The sequence below is a fragment of the Neofelis nebulosa genome, chromosome 2 (genome assembly GCF_028018385.1).
Source record: "Neofelis nebulosa isolate mNeoNeb1 chromosome 2, mNeoNeb1.pri, whole genome shotgun sequence".
Classification (NCBI taxonomy): domain Eukaryota; kingdom Metazoa; phylum Chordata; class Mammalia; order Carnivora; family Felidae; genus Neofelis; species Neofelis nebulosa.
Window position 1 is genome coordinate 159,030,778 of NC_080783.1, and position 19,801 is coordinate 159,050,578.

Sequence of the window (19,801 nt, forward strand, 5' to 3'; positions counted from 1 at the left end):
ATTATATTCTTATCCTTAAGGATGATTTTAGAGAGAACAGCTTTCATATGTTGGGGAGCAAGAATAATTCCTGTCTCCTCAAAGGGCCTCCTAGCTGGACTAAGAAATAAATTGATCTGAGACAGATTAACAGGAGAAAATCAAATTTAATAGATCCATAGACATGGAAATTCCAAAGACAACCAGGCAAAATGAACTATCTTTGTTACTCTGAACTAAGGAGAAGGTGGGTAGAGGTCTGGGATTTCAGAGGAAAGGAATGCATTTCCCAGGGTGATAAGAAGAGCGGATGTTTGGTAATTAGATGTCTGTCATACCATACAGATGGGTCACTCCAATAAAATCTATTTCTGTTAATAACCCTTATTCTGGGAAAGACCCCCCCCCCCCCCAATTTAGATTCTTTGGTGTGGTTAAGGGAGGGACAAAAGTTTCTTTTGAGCCCTCAGGGTCTCAAGTGCCTTCAGCTCAAATTAATCCATATGCCAAAGTGGCACATTGTGTGTGTGTGTGTGTATGTGTGTGTGTGTGTGTGTGTGTTGATCTGTCCTGAACCCCTACATGCACATCAACTTCTTAGGCCAAGTGAAACAACCCAATGAACTTCACTTTTCTTTTTTTTTTTAACGTTTATTTTTGAGAGAGAGACAGAGTACGAGTGGAGGAAGGGGCAGAGAGAGAAGGAAACACAGAATCAGAAGCAGGATCCAGGCTGCAAGCTGTCATCATAGAATGTGGGGCTCAAACCCACAAACTGTGAGATCATGACCTGAGCCGAAGTCAAGCTCTCAACCAACTGAGCCACCCAGGCGCCCCTGAACTTCACTTTTCTGAAAGGTCTAGTTATACTCTAGTGTCCTCTCTACTACTTACCAAAATACCTACAATATTTTGTGCTGAGATATTGATAGCATTTCTAGAAATTTCTGATTGAAAAACAATTTTAAAGAGAATGTGGTAAAGATTATCAGGTTAGTTACCCACCTAGCAAGCCTCTCAAAGAAATTAAATCTTTGGAAAAACATATTGTAATGTTAGAAAGGAGAATTATAAAAAGTCTGGAACATGACTGACTGTGCAGTGGGTGGAATGTGGAAGGCAGCGGGAGGGATTCCTAAGAAATAGAATGGAGTCCATGAAAGAAGAATGATGGTGGGAAAGGAGACCTAGGAAAGCCTCTAAGACAACATCAGCCAATTCATGATTTTGCCAAGAGGCGCAGAAGCCTGATGTGAGGGTGTTCCAAAAGAAACACTCTAATTCGAGCACAAAGGAAGTTCAAATCAGGGTACCTTTATGCTTTTGACTAATCTTTTACTTGTGAAGCATTTATAACAATAAAAGCATACAGGCTTTTAAAAGATAGCTTTGATTTTATTAATCATTCTTAGGTTTTCTTATGGATTACAAATCTTACAGATGAAAGCAACATGAAATAATTATAACAACTGCCATTTGTTGGAGGTAGCCGCTTGACAGCTAGTTAACAGGGAGAGTGGCTCTTGGGTCTCTGATCTTACTGTGGAGATGTTGGCCGGGGGAAAATGGGGTCTGTTGGATGATTTTCTGCTCCCTGAGCATTGGTGACTAGAAATTTCCATGGTACTTATAGAAGATATAAATAATTATTTTGAAGCTCTCCACTGCCTTCTTCTACATCCAAACTGCTTCTTTGCCAAGGATTAACAATGAGAATATACTAAGAATTTTTATAGCTTCAGGGCTTTGTTTAGCCCCCTCCTTCTCTTTTTTTGTACTCCAAGTCTCTCTTTTGAGTCTAGCAAGGCTGGTATACCTCAAGGATTATGTAACTAAGGATGAATCTGGCCCTTAGTGATACTGTAACACAATGTGTTTATGACATCATCTCTTTTCCATACTACTGACTGTCATAGTATGTTTGAGTTAGAAAAAGTGCTCAGTGTTCATAGAGTTATTGGAGGAATGAGAAAGAGGTGAGTGCTGCTGCGACATATGAATAGTCTATGTAAGGAATTTGGTTAAGATTATTATTTGTGAATACATATTCTATATAAGCCAAGATTTATATCTTTAAAAACATTTTTTAATGTTTATTTATTTTTGAGAGAGAGAGACAGAGTGCAAGCAGGGGAGGGGCAGAGAGAGGGAGACACAGAATCTGAAGCAGACTCCAGGCTCTGAGCTGTTAGCACAGAGCCTGATGTGGGGCTCGAACTCATGAACTGTGAGATCATGACCTGAGCTGAAGCCAGTTGCTCAACTGACTGAGCCACCCAGGTGCCTCTCCAAGATTTATATCTTGGTTGTGTATGTTTATATGTATACATGCATGTATATTATTATATTATATATTATTATATGCATGTATACGTATATAATTTAAGTCAAGACATTTATGTCTTGTTATATATAATTATATATATAATAAGATATAATTATATAATTTATATCAAGACATATATATCTTGAATTTGATCAAGTTTACTCTTTGTAAAGGCATTCTACATAATTGAAGATATATATCTTGGTACATATAAAATAGAGCTCAGTTCCCAATTTATGTTCACACATCACTCTTTATACATGTGAATGAATATTATCTGCATTTTGCATATGAGGAAATTGAGATACAAAGACATTAGGTGCTTTCTTGAGGTCTAAGAGTAAATTGTTCACTCTGGATAGAGGCATAAACAAGCCCTGTGACTCTTTTTCCTTTGTCTATGTCCAATATTTTAATATCTGTTCATTCTCCTCAGGGTTAATCAACTCTAACATAGAGAGGTAGATCGTCAAGTTTTTTTTTCCCCTGCTGAATCAAGAGCATGATATATCTTCTTGTATTTTCCTCAGAAGTGTCACAACTTTATTGTTTGCAATCCACTTTTAAAATTAAAAATGGGGGTCAGTTAAGCATCTAACTCTTGATTTCGGGTCAGGTTATGGTCTCACAGTTTGTGGGTTCAAGTCCCGCATCTGGCTCTGCGCTGACAGCCCTGGGCCTGCTTGGGATTCTCTCTCCCTCTCTTTCTGCCCCTCCCCACTTGCTCACACACTCTGTCTCTCTCAAAATAAATAAACTTAAACAAATTAAATTAAAAATACATTGCTAAGGTGATAGAGATGGGGAGGCAAAGCAAGGTGAATAAAGGATCTCACGTTTTGAAATGGTGTAAACAGAAATGATGCATCCTAGTCAACTCTAAGATAGATCAGGATTATTTTGTCATTTATATGTGAAGCCATTTGACTGTGGTGGTAGCCAGCTTTCAGGATGGCCTCAATGTTCTTTGCCTACTGGTATTCACACCCTACATTCTCCTTTCCCACACTGAATCTGGGCTGACCCGTGTAACCAGTAAAGTACAGTAGAAGGCTATATTGTACATAAAGGCATGTGGCTTCTGCCTTGCTCTTGTATATCCTTTGCTCTCTTATATTGCTTACTTTGGGGAAAACCAGCTGCCATGTTGTGAAAACATTCAAGCATCCCTGTAGAGAGGCCCATGTGGGAAGGAGCTGAGGCCACCTGCTGAGAGCCAGCCATATAAGGGATCTACCTTGGAAACAGATCCTCCAGCCCAGTTAACCCTTCAGTTTTCCCTTGCTCAGTCAACATCTGACTGAACTTTATGACACCCTAACCCAGAACTGCCCAACCAAGCTGCTTCTGGATTCCTGTGTCACAGAAACTGTGAGGGATAATAAATGGTTACTATTGTGGTAAGCCACTAAATCTGGGGGTAATTTGTTACATAGCATTAGATAATGAATACATATGTGTTTCATTACTTTTGTGCTTCTATCTTGGGAGATAGAGACCCTCTCAGTGGTGTGTGTGTGTGTGTGTGTGTGTGTGTGTGTATTAGGGAGATGTGTATGGAAGAATGTGTTTTTTTAAAAAAACCCTCTACTATAATGGGATTAATTTACTTATTTATACAGTTATTCTAGGGCTTCTCCTGTACCCTATCTGCCACTTTCAGTCTCCTGAGAATAAAAGGAACACTCTGATTTACAATTTTCCTTGCTAATATCATCACTGGCCTTAAATTTTAGCCCACTGTCTTACTTTAGTGAGCTTACTTTAGTGAATTGGACTGAAAACCTCAAGTTCTTTTTTCCGTTGTCCTTGAGTTCTTTTTAGCAGCCTGTTTCCTCTCCTTTTTTTTTTTTTTTTTTTTTTTTTTTTTTTTGTTCTCATCCCTAGCTCCTTTGTTCCACTTATTTTGGAACGTACTTCCAACTAGAAGCCCCAACAAACTAAACATCGGAGTGATAAACAGGACATAAAAGTCCTAAAATCCCCCAAACAGCCCAAGACTTCACAGATCCCCAAACTGAAAAGGCAGAAAGTCCCTTAAAACCTAAAATCTTCCAATAAAAACCTCTCCTAAGTTTTATTTATCTGTTCCTTTCTGCCAAAAGGAGATCCTTCTCCCTCCCAGGCCAACTAGTGCTTTGATGTATGACCAGGAAAATCAGAAAAAGGATCAAGAAAAAAAAGAATGCTGCCATCCCTTTTACTTCAGGATGGGATATTTGTGCACTTTATTTAATTCATTATTTTGACAAATATAAGTTGTATGCTTACTCTCTGCTAAGCACAATTCTGAGGGACTTACCAGAAAAAAATGGAGCTATGGTCAGGTTTACATTCTAGATAGGGAAGACAGACAATGGAAAATAAACATTTAGCAAATTGTTGATATTAAAAATTGAAAAATGTTGTGAAAAAAAGAAAAAAAAAATATTCATGGTAAGGGGGATTTGCAACACTGGTAACAGGATGATGGAGAGGTCAGTTGTAAGTAGGAATATGATGGTTAGGCTAGGCCTAATTGAAAGGCAATATTGAAGAAGATGAAGTAGTTATTCATGGCAGGACAATAACCTTCCAGAAAGTGAGAAAAGCCAGTGCAAAGACCCAAAGTTTGGCATATATCTGGAATGTCTGATAAACACAAAGGAAGCTGAGCGGAGTTAGAGAGGAGAATAGAAATAGGAAAGGGGTCAGGACGATGAGACAGGACCTCTAGACAATTTAGACAATATAAAGGACTAGTTGGGAGTGCCTGGTTGGTTTGGTTGGTGGAGCATGAGACTTTTGATCTTGGAGTCATGAGTTTAAGCCCCACATTGGGCACAGAGATTACTTTTGAAAAAAGATCATTTGCTTATTAATAAAATAAAATAAGGGCTTCAGCCCTGAATGAAATGGAGCACCACTGCAAGTTTTTAACAGAAGAGTAATGTGCTATGACTTACATTTTATTATTTTATGAATTTTTAAAAATATATATTTTTAATTTTAACTTTTTTATTTTAGATAGAGAGAGCACACACAAGTGAGGGAGAGAGGCAGAGGGAGGGAGGAATGGAGGGAGGGAGGGAGAGAGAGAGAGGGAGAATCCCAAGCAAGCTCCATGCTCAGTGTGGAGCCTGATGTGGGGCTCAATCCCATGACCCTGGGATCATGACCTGAGCCAAAATCAAGAGTCAGATGGATGCTCAACCAACTGAGCCACCCAGATGCCCCAGATATAACTTACATTTTTAAAGAATTGTTGTGACTCCTGTGTTGAGAATATCCTATAGGGGCAAGGAGAGAAGCTGGAAGACCAGTAATGAGATGTTTGCAGTATTTCAGTTGAGAGGTGCTGGTGGCATTAGCATGGCAGCAGTGAAGGACATGGGAAGTGAAAGGATACTGAATGTATTTTGAAGTGAAGCTAATATGGTTTCCTGAATTAACCATATGTGGAAGGTGAGAGAAAGCTAGGTGTTATGGACGATTGCACAGTTTTTGGCCTGAGCAACTACCAGGATGGAGTTGCCATCAAATGGTGTTAGAAAGTTGTGGGTGGGGCAAGTTTAGGGGGAAGAATCGGGAACTCACTTTTGGACACATCTGGGTTTGAAACATTTATTTGATATTCAAGTGGAGGTGACAAGCAGGAAGTTGGATATATGAGTCTGGGAGAGAGGCAGTTTGGGAGTCATCAGCACATAGGTGGTGTTGAAGAGCCTGGACTGGATGACTCCCTAGGAAGTGAGTGCAGATGGAAATAAATTATCTGATTCCAGGAGTGTTGCGTTATTAAGAGAAAGGGGAGAAGAGGGGGAAACTAGTAAAGGAGATTGAAAAAGAGCAACTAGTGAGTAAGCAGGAAATCAAGAGTGTGGAGTTCTGGAGCCAAGGGAGAAATTGTGCAAAGGAAGAGAGGAGTAATCAACTGTGTCATATGCTGCTGCTAAGTGAAGTATGATGAGAGCTTAGAAATGGCCACAGGATTTATTAATGTGAAGGTCACTGCAAACCTGGACAAGGGTGGTTTAACTGTAGTGGTGGCAGTGATGGTCTGAATGGAACAGGTTAAAAGAGATGGGAGGAGATTAGAGACGACTTAGTTAACTCTTAAAGGGTGTATTGGCAAAGGGAGCAAAGAAAAGGTGCTGTGGCTGGGGTGGGAAAAGCAGCGGAGAAGAGAATTTGATTTTCTTAACATCTGAGAAATAATAGCAGATTTTGTTCCTTGTCGTGTGTTACTGTGTGCTTTTTGTCTTTGACCTCTCTTACTCTTTTACTTTATGGCTGCTTTTCATGACAGTTTCCCGGGGAGGTAAGGAAGAATTTGTGTAGAATGACTTTATTTCATTTCTTTTTCTTTTTCTTTCTTTAAATATACTATCTTAAAAATGAGCCTGGGTGGCTCATTCAGTTAAGTCTCCGATTTCAGCTCAGATCATGATTTCCTGGTTCATGGGTTCAAGCCTCTCATGGGGCTCACTGCTGTCAGCATGGACATAGGTGTCATCCTGTCTTCTTCTCTTTTCGCCCCTTCCCTGCTCTCATTCTCTCTCTCTCAAAATAAATAAATAAATAAATAAATATTTAAGAAATATTGAATATAGCATTAAAAGAGGTGTATCAATGGACCTCCAGGTGAAATATTTAATAAAATATGCCACAATAGGAGAAAGTTGCCAGAAGAGAAAGGTTTATCAGTCATTGTGTTGCTGGCTGCAGTAGTCTATCCTCTCAGGTGGAAGGCTCAAAAGAACTAAAGAAAATTTTTAAAATACTGTAGTTCTTGACCAGATGCACTTCTGCAGTGATTGTGGGCAATCTCACAGTCATGACTTGGGTAATGCTATTGGGATCTAGTGAGTAGACACCAGGGATGCTACTAAACGTTCTATAATGCCCAGGACAGTCCCTACAGCAAAGCATGATCTGGTTTGAACTGTCAATAGCGCTGAGGTTGCAAAATTCTGGGTTAGCCCCATCATTTTTCCATTCTTCCAGAGAGAGGCTAGGAAGCTACTTCTGAAAAAGGAATCCAGAAGAGCTGGCTTTACCTATCTCATCTTCTATGTTTAGACAAGGCACAATTTTTTTAACAATAATTAGGGTTCAAACTAAAAATATTTCATTTTTTTTGTTGGTTTGTTATCTCTTTGTCCTTGCCTTTCTCCTTCCTTCTGGTGGTTGCCATTGCATATTGCAGTTTTTTAATAAACTTAGGTAGTTTCTCATTAGGGCTCACATTATTAAAGAAGCATTGAAATCACAGTAAAAATTTTGTTGTTCAGTTGAGGAACAACAATTTCACATTGCTGATTCCTGTTCTGCATCTGTCTGAATATTTTGTGAAACACAGGATCAGGAACACAATGCTTTGTTAAGTTTTAGCTCTCTCTCTCTTTTTAATGTGAAAGGATGAGTAGCCTCCCAGACTACTTTTTTGTGGCTTCTTCTGGCCACTAGGACTTTAGTGGAGAGCTGCACTCTTACTAATCCTATCAGGTAAGGAAGACTCTGACCAAAGTCAGGACTGGTCCTAAGTGCTAGAGCAATTTTCCTGTAGGATCAAAGCTAATACAGCACTATATGTTAATTATATTAGAATTGAAAAATAATAATAAAATAAAAATTTTAAAAAGTATTGCCATATTCACTGTGTAAATTATTTTTCAAAATCCAGTTTTATAAGAAGCAATTAAAATGTATGCATTTGGAGAACTTACAGGACAGGTTCTTAGTATAAATTTTGTAGCTCATTGGCTTGTGTTTCAGTGTTCAAATCCAGAGACACCCCCTCCCCACTGAAAATATAAGATTTTGAAATTGACCGTACAATTTTATTAAAAATTTATTATCACTCCATGTTTGCCTTACCAAAAAAACTCGAAAGTCATTTTAAAGTTTATCCTACGATAAAAAAATTAGATAAAAAAATAAAAAGTCATAAAATGAAAAAAGAAATACTATGGAAGCTATTTAATAGATATTCATACTTTACAAATTCAAATATTAATAGCAGTTTTCAGTTTGAATTAAGCTCTTTTTCTTCTTACTCACTGATCTCCGCCTCTTATTCACAGTTCTTTTGTTTGGCTGCAGAAGAATGTCATCATATTCTTTTCCCATGGCAATGACATTGATTCTGCTGATTTAACACCTTTACTATAGTGAAAGAGTATCAGTGAATAAAGAAGGACCATTATGTTGTTTAAGAAAGTTTTTGCTCATAAATAAATGTGTCCAGAGATATCTTAGCTGTTTGAGGGAGGATAGACTTGAAGTTACAAAGAATAGCATTGGGATTTACCTCTTTTCTCATCTTCTTAACCACTAAGAAAGTCTGACATTGAAATGGATACTTTGTAAAACTTTGTGGAAACTCTAAATTGAATAATTACCACACTGCCACACATAAACTTTTATTTAATGATCTGTAGAAACAACACAAAGACTAAAGGACATAGGCTTCACATACCTAATTCTAAGATCAAGACTCTGTTTTAACTTCTGTAAATTCTCACTACCTGGTCCTGAATTAATGCCCTAAGTATGATGAAGAAACAAATTAATAGATTATACACAAGTATATGTGGGTCAGAAGAGGCATGTAACCTTTTTAACTGACTTGGGAAAATCCATTTTCAAGTTTGGGGCAGCATTAAATGGTAGAAAGTGATATAAATTAGAAATACTTTACTAAAGCAAGTCTTTGAGAAATTCTAATGGGCATTTTATTTATTTATTTATTTATTTATTTATTTATTTATTTTGAGGTTTTCTCTTTAAATTTTTTTTTAACGTTTTTTATTTATTTTTGAGACAGAGAGAGACAGAGCATGAATGGGGGAGGGGCAGAGAGAGAGAGGGAGACACTGAATCGGAAGCAGGCTCCAGGCTCTGAGCTCTGAGCCATCAGCCCAGAGCCCGACGCGGGGCTGGAACCCACGGACCGCGAGATTGTGACCTGAGCTGAAGTCGGACCCTTAACTGACTGAGCCACCCAGGCGCCCCAACTAATGGGCATTTTAAAAAGCTAATTGCTTACAGTAAAAGGACTGAAATATCATGAGTATTTAGAATTTTTGTGAGTCTAGACTTCCTTTCCATTATTTGGCCCTATGTAATGGGTTTATGCTACATCTTGTATTTTTGAAAACTGTTTTGTTTTTTTTTTTTTTAACATGGAAGCAGAAAAATCTTGAGAATTGCCATTGTTAGACCAGTGGTTCAATAATCATCAAGACCTTGGGGATGGGAAAGTGGTTAGATGGCATTCTTTTTTCTTTTTTCTTTTTTTTTTTTTATTTTTTTTATTACATTTTTTTTTTCAACTTTTATTTATTTTTGGGACAGAGAGAGACAGAGCATGAACGGGGGAGGGACAGAGAGAGAGGGAGACACAGAACGGAAACAGGCTCCAGGCTCTGAGCCATCAGCCCAGAGCCTGACGCGGGGCTCGAACTCACGGACCGTGAGATCGTGACCTGGCTGAAGTCGGACGCTTAACCGACTGCGCCACCCAGGCGCCCCCTCTTTTTTCTTTTTTTTAAAGTTTATTTATTTATTTTTGAGAGAGAGTGCAAGCTGGAGAGGGGCAGAGAGAGAGAGAGAGAGAGAGAGAGAGAGAGAGAAAGAGAGAGAGAGAGAGGGAGAGAGAGAGGGAGAGAGAGAGAATCCCAAGCAGGCTCTGCTAACAGCAGAGAGCCTGGTGGGGCTCGATCTCATGAACCATGAGATCAAGACCTGGACCAAAATCAAGAGTCGGAAGCTCAACTGAGATACCCAGGCACTCCAGATGGTGTTCTTGAGTAATTTTATGGGAGGACTTTTTAGGAGGGATTTCCTGAATAAACATGTAGTCCTTTCATTCCTTTAGATATGCTAAAACTTTTTCTTGGAATCAGCCAGACCTTGAAATAGCTCCTTATCCAGCTTGTGCTATTTTGGCCCCCCATAGAAGTGCTTTTGCTGATTTGTGCTTAACTGTTGTAACACTGACTGATCTTGAGATACTTGACATCATATTAAGTTTCCAGATGTTATTTCTTGTGCTGATCACTGTTTTACAGAGTATCTGTGTTGTATCTGATGGAGAAGTTTCTCTGAAATGTCATTAACTAACGATGGATAAAGTGAGTCATAGAACTCATGATGTCTCTCACAAGGGGTGGACAGCTAGGAAGCTTGGAACTGAGTCTGAGTCCCCTTCTTGCTCAAGACTATGAGATCATAAGTCATTCACTTATGGATTTATTTTTGTTTCTCATCGTCTCTCTTTATATATTTTGTTTTGTTGAATTGTATGTATTTTTAGAAACTATTTTATTTGTTTTTAAGTTTATTTATTTATTTTGAGAGAGACAGAGAGAGCACGAGCAGGGGAGGAGCAGAGAGAGAGGGAGAGAGAAAATCCCAAGCAGGCTCCACGCTGAGACTGATGCATGGCTGGAACTCATGAAACTGTGAGATACTGACCTAAGCCGAAATAGAGTTGGATGCTCAACTCATTGAGCTACCCCGGTACCCCTAGAAACTATTGTAAATCTTCTTTGAAACAAGGTGAATTATAAACAAATTAATATTGGCTGAGACTAAATCCCTAGAAGTTAAATAATCTACTCAAGTTATAAACTAGTAATTTGCAGAACTTTCATTTAAACCTAGATGTAGCCCCAAATAATTTTGTACATATGATAGAACACTGAAAAAGTTTTGGGAAACAAATCATCCTATGGTCCTCACCACCACCATTTTTTTTTTGCATCTATTCTTTGTTGATGTATAATTTTGCATTACTGCAATTTTATTTTATGGCATCTTTATCCACCTGGTTTTACAAGTTGAGAATCTGAAGTTATCCTTGATTCTTTTTCCATGCCTCTACTCAGCCCTGATCAAGTCAGTCACTATTATTGATCCTAAGTATCTACTTTTCTGTAATTCAGAAATATAATTGAGTGCTCATCATTTCTAGTATGGATTGAACCACCTATACACTAACGGGTCTCCTCATGTTTAGCTTTACATCACCTCTAATTATTTTTTTTTTACATTGAAAATCTGATACTCCTACAAGGCAAATCTGATCACTCCACAGCCCTAAAATTCAATAATGGCTCTCCATTACCTACCCAGGATAAAAACAAGGCATACAAGGCTTTCTAGGATCCCACCCATGATTACCTTTTCTGCTTCATCTCCCTCCACTTTCTGCATCTATTCTAAGCTTAAAGATCTTACCATTCTAACACTGAGGACCACACACATTCTTTTATACTTCTCTTTGTTATACTAGATTTTTTGGTAATGCTGAAAAATCTCTTTTAATCCATCAGGCCTCAACACAAATGTCACTACTTTCTCTATGAAACTTCCCCCATCTTCCTCTCTGGCACTGCCCTGCCCCTACCCTACAGGCACAGGTAAGCATTTCCTCTTTAGGGCTACCAGATATATTGCACATGCTTCTATTAGTGATCCTAGATGGATTTAAAATGTTGAGTCCATCTCCTTTCTCAGTATTCCTGTGGGTCTTTAGCTTTACCACCACCCTGAAGCAAAAAGAACCAAAAATCTGACAAAATCAGTAGCTTAACATCCCAGGGTCAGAGTGTCACTGTCGCTGATGCCTGCCTCCCACTCTTCTGGTGACACTATCAGGCAGTTTCAGGCCAGCCAGTCTGTACTTGGTGCCTGGGAGAACAGCACCCTATTCCCAAGCCGGTTGTCTAGAAACTTTCTGCTCTTTCCTAAGGCTTCTTTCAGTCTTTCTGTATCTTGACTTAGTTTTCTTGGGTCAAACCTGGCTTTGGTTACGTTGTAATGTGCCTTGATTTGGACCTGAGTTTTAGTGGATTGCAACAAAGGACTGCTACCTCATGGTGCCTGGGATTTGCCATGTGCCCATTGGCTATCCCCTTCTCTAGGTCCCTCCACAGATACCCACTACTAGGCTATGAGCATCCCTCCTTGAGGGTCCTGATTATATAAAATGTCTGGTGTAACTCTGGGCATGTCACAGAGACTAAATGAATATATTATTGAATAAATCAAATATACATATTTATATTTTATATATTCTTCTTAATTTTAATGGTTTAATGATACTTGCATTGTGTTTACATAAATAACATAATCAACTGAATTTTCTAGGATTTCTCTACAAATATAGTGGTTTAATAAACATCTGTCCCTGTGTGTGTATGTATGTGCATGTTTACTGTGTTGAACTATGTCTTTAGGTTAAAGAGACCCAGTAGCATCTAAGTCTAAAAAGTTAAGTGTGGCCCATGAAAAGGAAAGTGAATTTGTAATTAATATATCTAGGGAATTGTACTGATTAGTTAGTAGAAGATCTGATGTTAGCTCCAAATTGTAACAGTATTATCTTGTAATAATGTTATAAATTATCAGAAAATTCACTAGAAAGTTATTCCAAGGTCTGATATGTACTAATAGCTTGAGTTCTAAGAAAAAAAGGTACAGAAGAAAGTGGTGCTAAATTATCTTCCTTTAATCAGAACTCCTAAGGTTTATATACTCATTTTTCTTTTTGTCCTATTCTTCCTTTATTGACAGTACATTTTCACATGAATATGAAATTAAACTTTAAACATCTTAAAGTAGAGGCAACTGAATCTTTATCTTGGTGCCTAACAGTAAGTGTTCATTAATAATTAGCTGAATGAATAGATGAGTGAATTTTGGGATGTCGTTCTTCTGCAATGAATGGATACAGTTCTTGTTCCTGCCACTGAACTGAGACCATAGATAGAATTCAGAGCAGGTGTTGCTGTTCCCATATGTAGTAGGAATGGTTCCCCAGACCATGTCTGAGTAATCCGTAATGTGAATCTATTTCTGGATTATCAGGAACTGTTACTGTTTTTATTTCTTTAAGACTTCACATAGGGAACTATTCAACTCATCAAAAGTTTTTTATTGTGGGGGCTCCTGGGTGGCTCAGTTGGTTAAGTGTACATACTCCTGATTTTGGCTCAGGTCATGATGCCAGGGTAATGGTTCCAAGCTGAGTGTGAAGCCTGCTTAGGATTCTCTCTCTCCCCGTCTCTCTTTGCCCCTCGCCCAGCTCGCTCATGGTCTTTCTCTCTCTTTCTCTAAAATAAAAAAATTGCAAAGTTTTTTTATTGTAGAAAAAGTTGATTCCATGATCTACAGGGAATAAATAACTTCTGGGTCAGGCCCTTTGAGATGTTTTTGAAACACTGAGAATCTGGTATGTTTAGACAGGAAAATTCTGATTTAAAAATATAGATGATGGGATGAGGGTGGTTAATAAAGCTTGAAAGGCTGCCCTTAGGCAATGTCTTTTCCAGAGGATACATCACTGTCACCTAGAGATACTCTTTAGTTAGTTCCTAATAAATGGCTTTTCCACATTTGGAATCTTTAAATTTCATTACTCTAGAATTATTTCTGAAATACCTGGAGAGATATTTTCTCTTCCCTCCCACCCTCCCTACTTTCCTTCCCTCCTTTGATATAATTATTTTCTTATTTTGGGTTAGTCTTGGTTAACAAAAAGTAATTTATTGAAAATGGTTTCATTAAGAACTGCAGCTGTGTAATACCAAGTATGATTTTAAGGATTATCAAATTAATTTATATATTATATCTTGAAAAACTAGCTTGATATGCAGTTCATTATTATTTAACATTGTGATTTTAATCTTTCTTTTTTAAAAAATGATGTAAAAGAAAAAGGTATATTCCCTGCCTATCTGTGTTGCATTATTAGCATTCTTCCAAGGTATAAAACCTTTATAATTGTTAACTCATTAATCTTCAGGAGGGAGAGAAAATTTATAGATATTATTTTTACCATTTCAAAGGATGAGGAACCATCTTTACCAAAGAATTTTTGTTGCTTACTATCAATTTACGTATCACTTGGTGATTTAATTATAATTTTGAATGTCAGTTTACATTTGACATATGGACACTTTTTAAAAACGTTGATGTACAAATGAAATACTATTAACACTGAAATTCAGCTTTCCTAACTTTTAGTCTTATTTTTCTACTCTGTAGATAGTCAGATATTATGATACAAGATGAGGAAAATTCTATCTTTTAATATTTCCTTTCACTTGAAGACACTAATGACATTTGGATCTGACTTACAGACTCTCATGCTATATTTAAACATGGTCTTTTTTTCCCTTTTAGAACTTCATTTTTCATTTCAATTTTTCAAAAGCTGATGTATTTCCATTTGTGATGTCAGTTTTACTTACCTTCTTTAATATTGATTGTGAAATTCATGTGACTGTGGTTCAGCACACTTTTAAAATAATGTAACTTGAAATAGTCATAAGTATTAAAGTCTGAAGTTTTAAGATAGTTTTCAACCAATTTCTGATTAGCAACACTCCAGGATGTGTTAAAAATGAAAGAGATTTTATAAATGATTTAGCTTAACTTCTTTTCAGATGGGTAAACTTAGGCTCAGAAAGGTTAAAATCATTTTCCCGTGTTACACAGCCAGAACTTGGCAAGTCTAGATTAAAATTCAGATCTGACTTTTAGATCAATGTTTCTTTCACCACATGCTCTGGAATTGGCTCTATTGTTTATGGATGACATGGCCGATGGAGCAACAGAGGTCTTGCACCTATGTCCTGAAATTAGAGTGGTGTGTGTGTACGTGTGTGTGTGTGTGTGCATGCGCACGTGCATGCAAATACACACAATACAAGAAAGTAGAAGAAAGGTGCTTTAATTTTGCTTATGCATGCCTTAAGTATGTCCATACCTCCTTGAGGTTGCACCTGTTAGCATTTATCAAACCATTTTAATTGTATGTATACTCACTTTTCTTCCCTACTAGACCAAAAATGTCATGCCTTGTTCACAGGTGTATCTTTGATGGCTACTAGCAAAGCGTCTTACTCACTCTCAGTGCTCCACAATGATTTGTTGAGGAAATGAATGAATTTTTTTTTTAATAAGAAAAACATAATGGACTAGGTTTAGGACTCAGATATCTTATTCTAGAAAGAACAATCTCACATCTCAATTCAGTTTCCTATTATTCCTGCTCATATGTTCCCTCCCTGAAATGATATTTCTTATCATTTTTAACAATATTTCCCAGAGCCTACCTGCTTTCTTTTTTTTTCTGGACTTGGGGGTCAGACAGATATGTGTTCAAATTCCAGCTATATGATCTTGAACAAATTACTTAACCTCATCGAACTTCACTTTCCTTATGTGAAAAATGAAGACAATAATACCTACCTTACAAGACTATTGTGTGGTAGTTAAATAACATAACAAATGGAAAAGTATATAGCATTATGTTGTGTGTAATAGGTGTTCAATAAATGCTTGTTTCATTCTCATTTCTTGTTTTCTCCTCCCTCTCTTTCTCTTTGCTCCTTCCTTCTTCCTCTTTCCTTCTTTCCTTCCATCTTTCCCTTCCTTCTTTTCTTCCTTCCTTTTTTCCTTCCTTCCACCTTTCCCTTCCTGCCTGCCTGCCTTCCCCAACTTCCCATTTTTCGGAAATGGGAGAACTGCAGAAAATTAGAATTATAGTCAAAGCTAGCTTTTTTACAACAAAGGTGCTCCACCCAGCTTGCTTCCAGGTCAGCCTCTGTGTGTGTGTGTGTGTGTGTGTGTGTGTGTGTGTGTGTGTGTGTGTTTTAACATTTATTTAATTTTGAGAGACAGAGCATGAGCAGGGGAGGGGCAGAGAGAGAGGGAGACACAGAATCCAAAACAGGCTCCAGGATCTGAACTGTTAGCACAGAGCCCGATGGGGGGCTTGAATCGATGAATCGTGAGATCATAACCTGAAGTTGGATGCCTATTCGACTGAGCAACCCAGGTGCCCCAAGGTCAGCCCGTGTTTTCATACTTCTTTTTTCTGCCCTGTTTGTACCCACAGCTGACTCTGTTTACATTCAGTTTCTCACACTGGCCTGAAATCCAATTATGCTGCCAGATGTCTGATGCTCAACATGTATTCTGTATCAAGGTAGCAAGAGAAGAAAAGAGTGAGACTAGGGACGCCTGGGAGTGCCAGAGGCAGTTCCCAGAGGCAGTAAAAAAACTCCGAGTTTGTGTTGATTGCAGAATAGCTGTTCCAGGAACAGAGTCTTTGGAGTGACCTTCAGAGCTCTTTTAAAAAAGGGGAAGGTCACAGCTGTTTGTTTTTCTTCCTCTTAAGGATGCTGTTTCATTGTCTTTAAATCAGGCTATGTTGCAAAATGTTTCTAATCAGGATTTGAATTAATATTTAAAATAATCCTAGCCTGAAAATAAGAGCTGAGCCACCTAATTGAATGCAAAAAACCCCCACAATAATAATAACAAAAATAAGTAAATTATCAAGGCACCATCTGAAGGAAAGCACTCTCCTGACATAAGCAATCTTGCCTCAGCACAGAAAGTGAGCTCTCAGTGGTGCAGCAACTACTGATGAGGTTCACATTAGATAGTAGATGAGCTGGCAGAGAGTGAAGAAGAAATTCTTTAGGAGTGTTCGGCTCAGAGTGAGACTATTTTATTTCTAATATTCCACTAACTAATTTTGTGAATTTGAGCCCTCAGGTTACAAAATCTATTGGTAAAACAAACTGTTATATGCTTGTAAATTGTTGCTATTGATATTATTTCTTTGGTTTAAGGCCAGACTTCTGTTCAGGAGGGTGATAGGAGAGTTTAACTCCTTTGAGAACCTTTGCTCTAATGAAAGAAATATGACAGGGAGATGGTTGTCTGTATACCACTAGACTTTCCTGGGGAGTTACCAGGGGATTACAATTAAAAAATCACAAAATTACTCTATCCAAATTGAGTTTCCATTCATTCATTAAGCATTTTATTGAATGTCTGCAGGCACTGTGCTGGGCTCTGAGGGTACAGAGATATGTATGACATGATCTCTACTTTCAAGGAGTTTGCTTTCTACTCAAGGGGGAAAGTAATGCCTTACCAGTTCATTTCCATACAAAGCTGAGTGAAACGATATTTGGTAAGTCGATACAAATTGCAGTGGGACTGCAAAGGTATGACCTTCCCATTCACCCTAGAGAGTCAGTTGAGGCTTTGTTGAGAAAGGTGTAATCATATGAGACTGTATTTCAAATCATCAAACAAAATTAACCTTGCTGACATCTAAACTATAAAATGTTGACACTTTATTCCCTGCCTATTGTTTTTACTTTATATGTACATAATTTTTGGATGATTAATGTTTCTCTAATGCAGTGATTCTCAAAGTGTCATCAGCAGCCTCTGGGAACTAGCTAGAAATGCAAATTCTTGGGCTCCCCCTCAAGACTACTGAATTGGATAATCTGGGGACAGGGCCCAGCAATCTGTTTTTAAAAAGCGTCCTGACTCCCCACTAGAATCATGCTGAGTTTGAGAACCACTGCTTTAATAATTCACTGATTATTTCTTAAATATGTTATATAAAATATTTTTATAAATAAATTTATATAAAATGTTTTATAAAAGCAGATTATAATCTCTACAGTTGCATGAATTAAGTATGTGCTCAGTGTCTTTATACATCATCTCATTTAATCTTCACAATAGCCTTGAGAAGGAGGGCTTAGTGACTCTCACTTCTGGGTTAGTTTCCAAATACGTGTGAAGCAGAAGTGTATTATTTGTCTAGGCCTTGCCTCAGACCTACTAAATCAGAGACTCCAGAGTTTCTAATTTGTACCGAGATTGAGAAGCACTGAAGTAGTTATTCTTATTTGCATATTTTACATGCATAAAAATTGAGGCTTGGAGGTGATACATAATTTGACTAGGGTTCTGACATAGGATGAGGCAGAAAAGTATTTCATTATTTGTTCAACAAATACCTACTGACATTGAATGACTACTGAGACTGTCTGACATCAAGGACTGTGCCCCTAATTAGTCAGGTAAATTCCTCTTGTATAATGTACCAGAAAAAAAGTGCTTTGTTAAAGAGAGAGAAAGGTAATATTGGCAAAATGATTTATAGCTCCTTTACAAAGCATAACAACCTTGCAATGTTGTTATCATTGCTATGTTACAAATTAGGAAACCAAGGCTGAGTGAGATGAAGTGATTTGCTTAAAATTACACAGCCAGTAGGTCTTAGGGCCAAGAATGTGAACCCAGATTTTCCGACTCTGGATCTCAGCTTTTTCCCATTCTACTTAACTGCATTTATATGTATAAAATTAGAGTAAGGAAGCTAGTTATGTGACATTTACAGGATTATTTACCTTCCTAATCATTAAATTTACTTAGAAATTGTAAACAAAATAAAACTAGTATAGTATTTATGGTTGGATTTTATTTTCCTAAATCTTTTTTTTCCGAAAGTTTATTTATTTAGAGAGAGAGAGACAGACAGAGAGCATGAGTGGGAGAGGGACAGAGAGAGAGGAAGAATCCCAAAGCAGGCTCCCTGCTGTCAGGCAGAGCCCGGCACGGGGCTCAAACCCATTAACTATGAGATCATGACCTGAGCTGAAACCAAGAGTCAGATGCTTAACCAACTGAGCCATCCAGGTACCCCTATTTTCCTAAATCTTAAAGAAAATGTTAGTGAATTATCCATCTTCTAAATATGAGGACTTTAGCTTTTCTAATTAGCTAAGAGATGTACTGAGAGTGTCCTAATTCATTGCAAATTCAGAATACATTTGCCAATTTTATGTTATTTTTATTTATTTTTAAAAATACCCTTTATTTTTTTTAAGTGTATTTATTTATTTTGAGAGAGAGAGACCGCGCGTGTGCGTGAGTGCACGCATGCTTGCGCGCATGCAAGCAGGGGAGAGGCAGAAAGAGAGGGAGAGAGAGAATCCCAAACAGGCTCCCTGCTGTCAGCATGGAGCTCCACATAGGCCTTGATCCCACTAATCGTGAGATCATGACCTTAAGCAGAAACCAAGAGTCCATTGCTCAACTGATTGCGCCACCCAGGTGCCCTGCCAATTTTATTATGGTACAGATTTTATACTCTAGTGTGGTGTAGTACCTGGACTAGTTTGCTAGTGTAACAACTGAAGCAGATGGGCTTATTTACACTGGGAAGAATGCAGTTAGGATAATGTGCTGCTGTTTTTGTTTACCTTTTAATGACCTTTGCCTTATGCTCTTTTCCCCTGGGCTGAATCACAGAAGCACTTCAATAATAGCTTTTAAAGGAACAGAGCCATTTAAGGTGAGGGCCTCCAGCCCCATATTTTGAAAATTTTTTTAATGTTTATTTATTTTTGAGAAACAGAGAGAGACAGAGTGCAAGCAGGGGAGGGGGAGAGAGAAAGAGAGGGAGACACAGAATCTGAAGCAGGCTCCAGGCTCTGAGCTGTCAGCACAGAGCCAAAGCGCGGGGCTTGAACCCACGAACCGTGAGATGATGACCTGAGCCGTAGTCGACACTCAGCCAACTGAGCCACCCAGGTGCCCCTCCAGCCCCATATTTTGGATTTCTCCCTTCAGAGTAGTCTGACGGCAATTCAGAAAGACTAAGTCCCATTATAGTAGCTT

General features: G+C 38.0%; 1 protein-coding gene across 4 annotated transcripts in view; it reads left to right on the forward strand.

The window, feature by feature from the left end:
* Positions 1-19,801, forward strand: part of SLC44A5 (solute carrier family 44 member 5) — a 370,056-nt gene that overhangs the window by 4,280 nt on the left and 345,975 nt on the right. The window contains exon 1 of one of the 4 annotated variants that reach the window (XM_058716936.1): positions 11,029-11,712. The exons of 1 other annotated variant lie outside the window; for it this stretch is intronic. The gene's annotated coding sequence lies outside the window, so the exon portion shown is untranslated. Of the gene's footprint in view, positions 1-11,028; positions 11,713-19,801 lie in introns of those variants that run through there. 2 more of the 4 variants (XM_058716942.1, XM_058716937.1) reach the window with 2 other exon arrangements.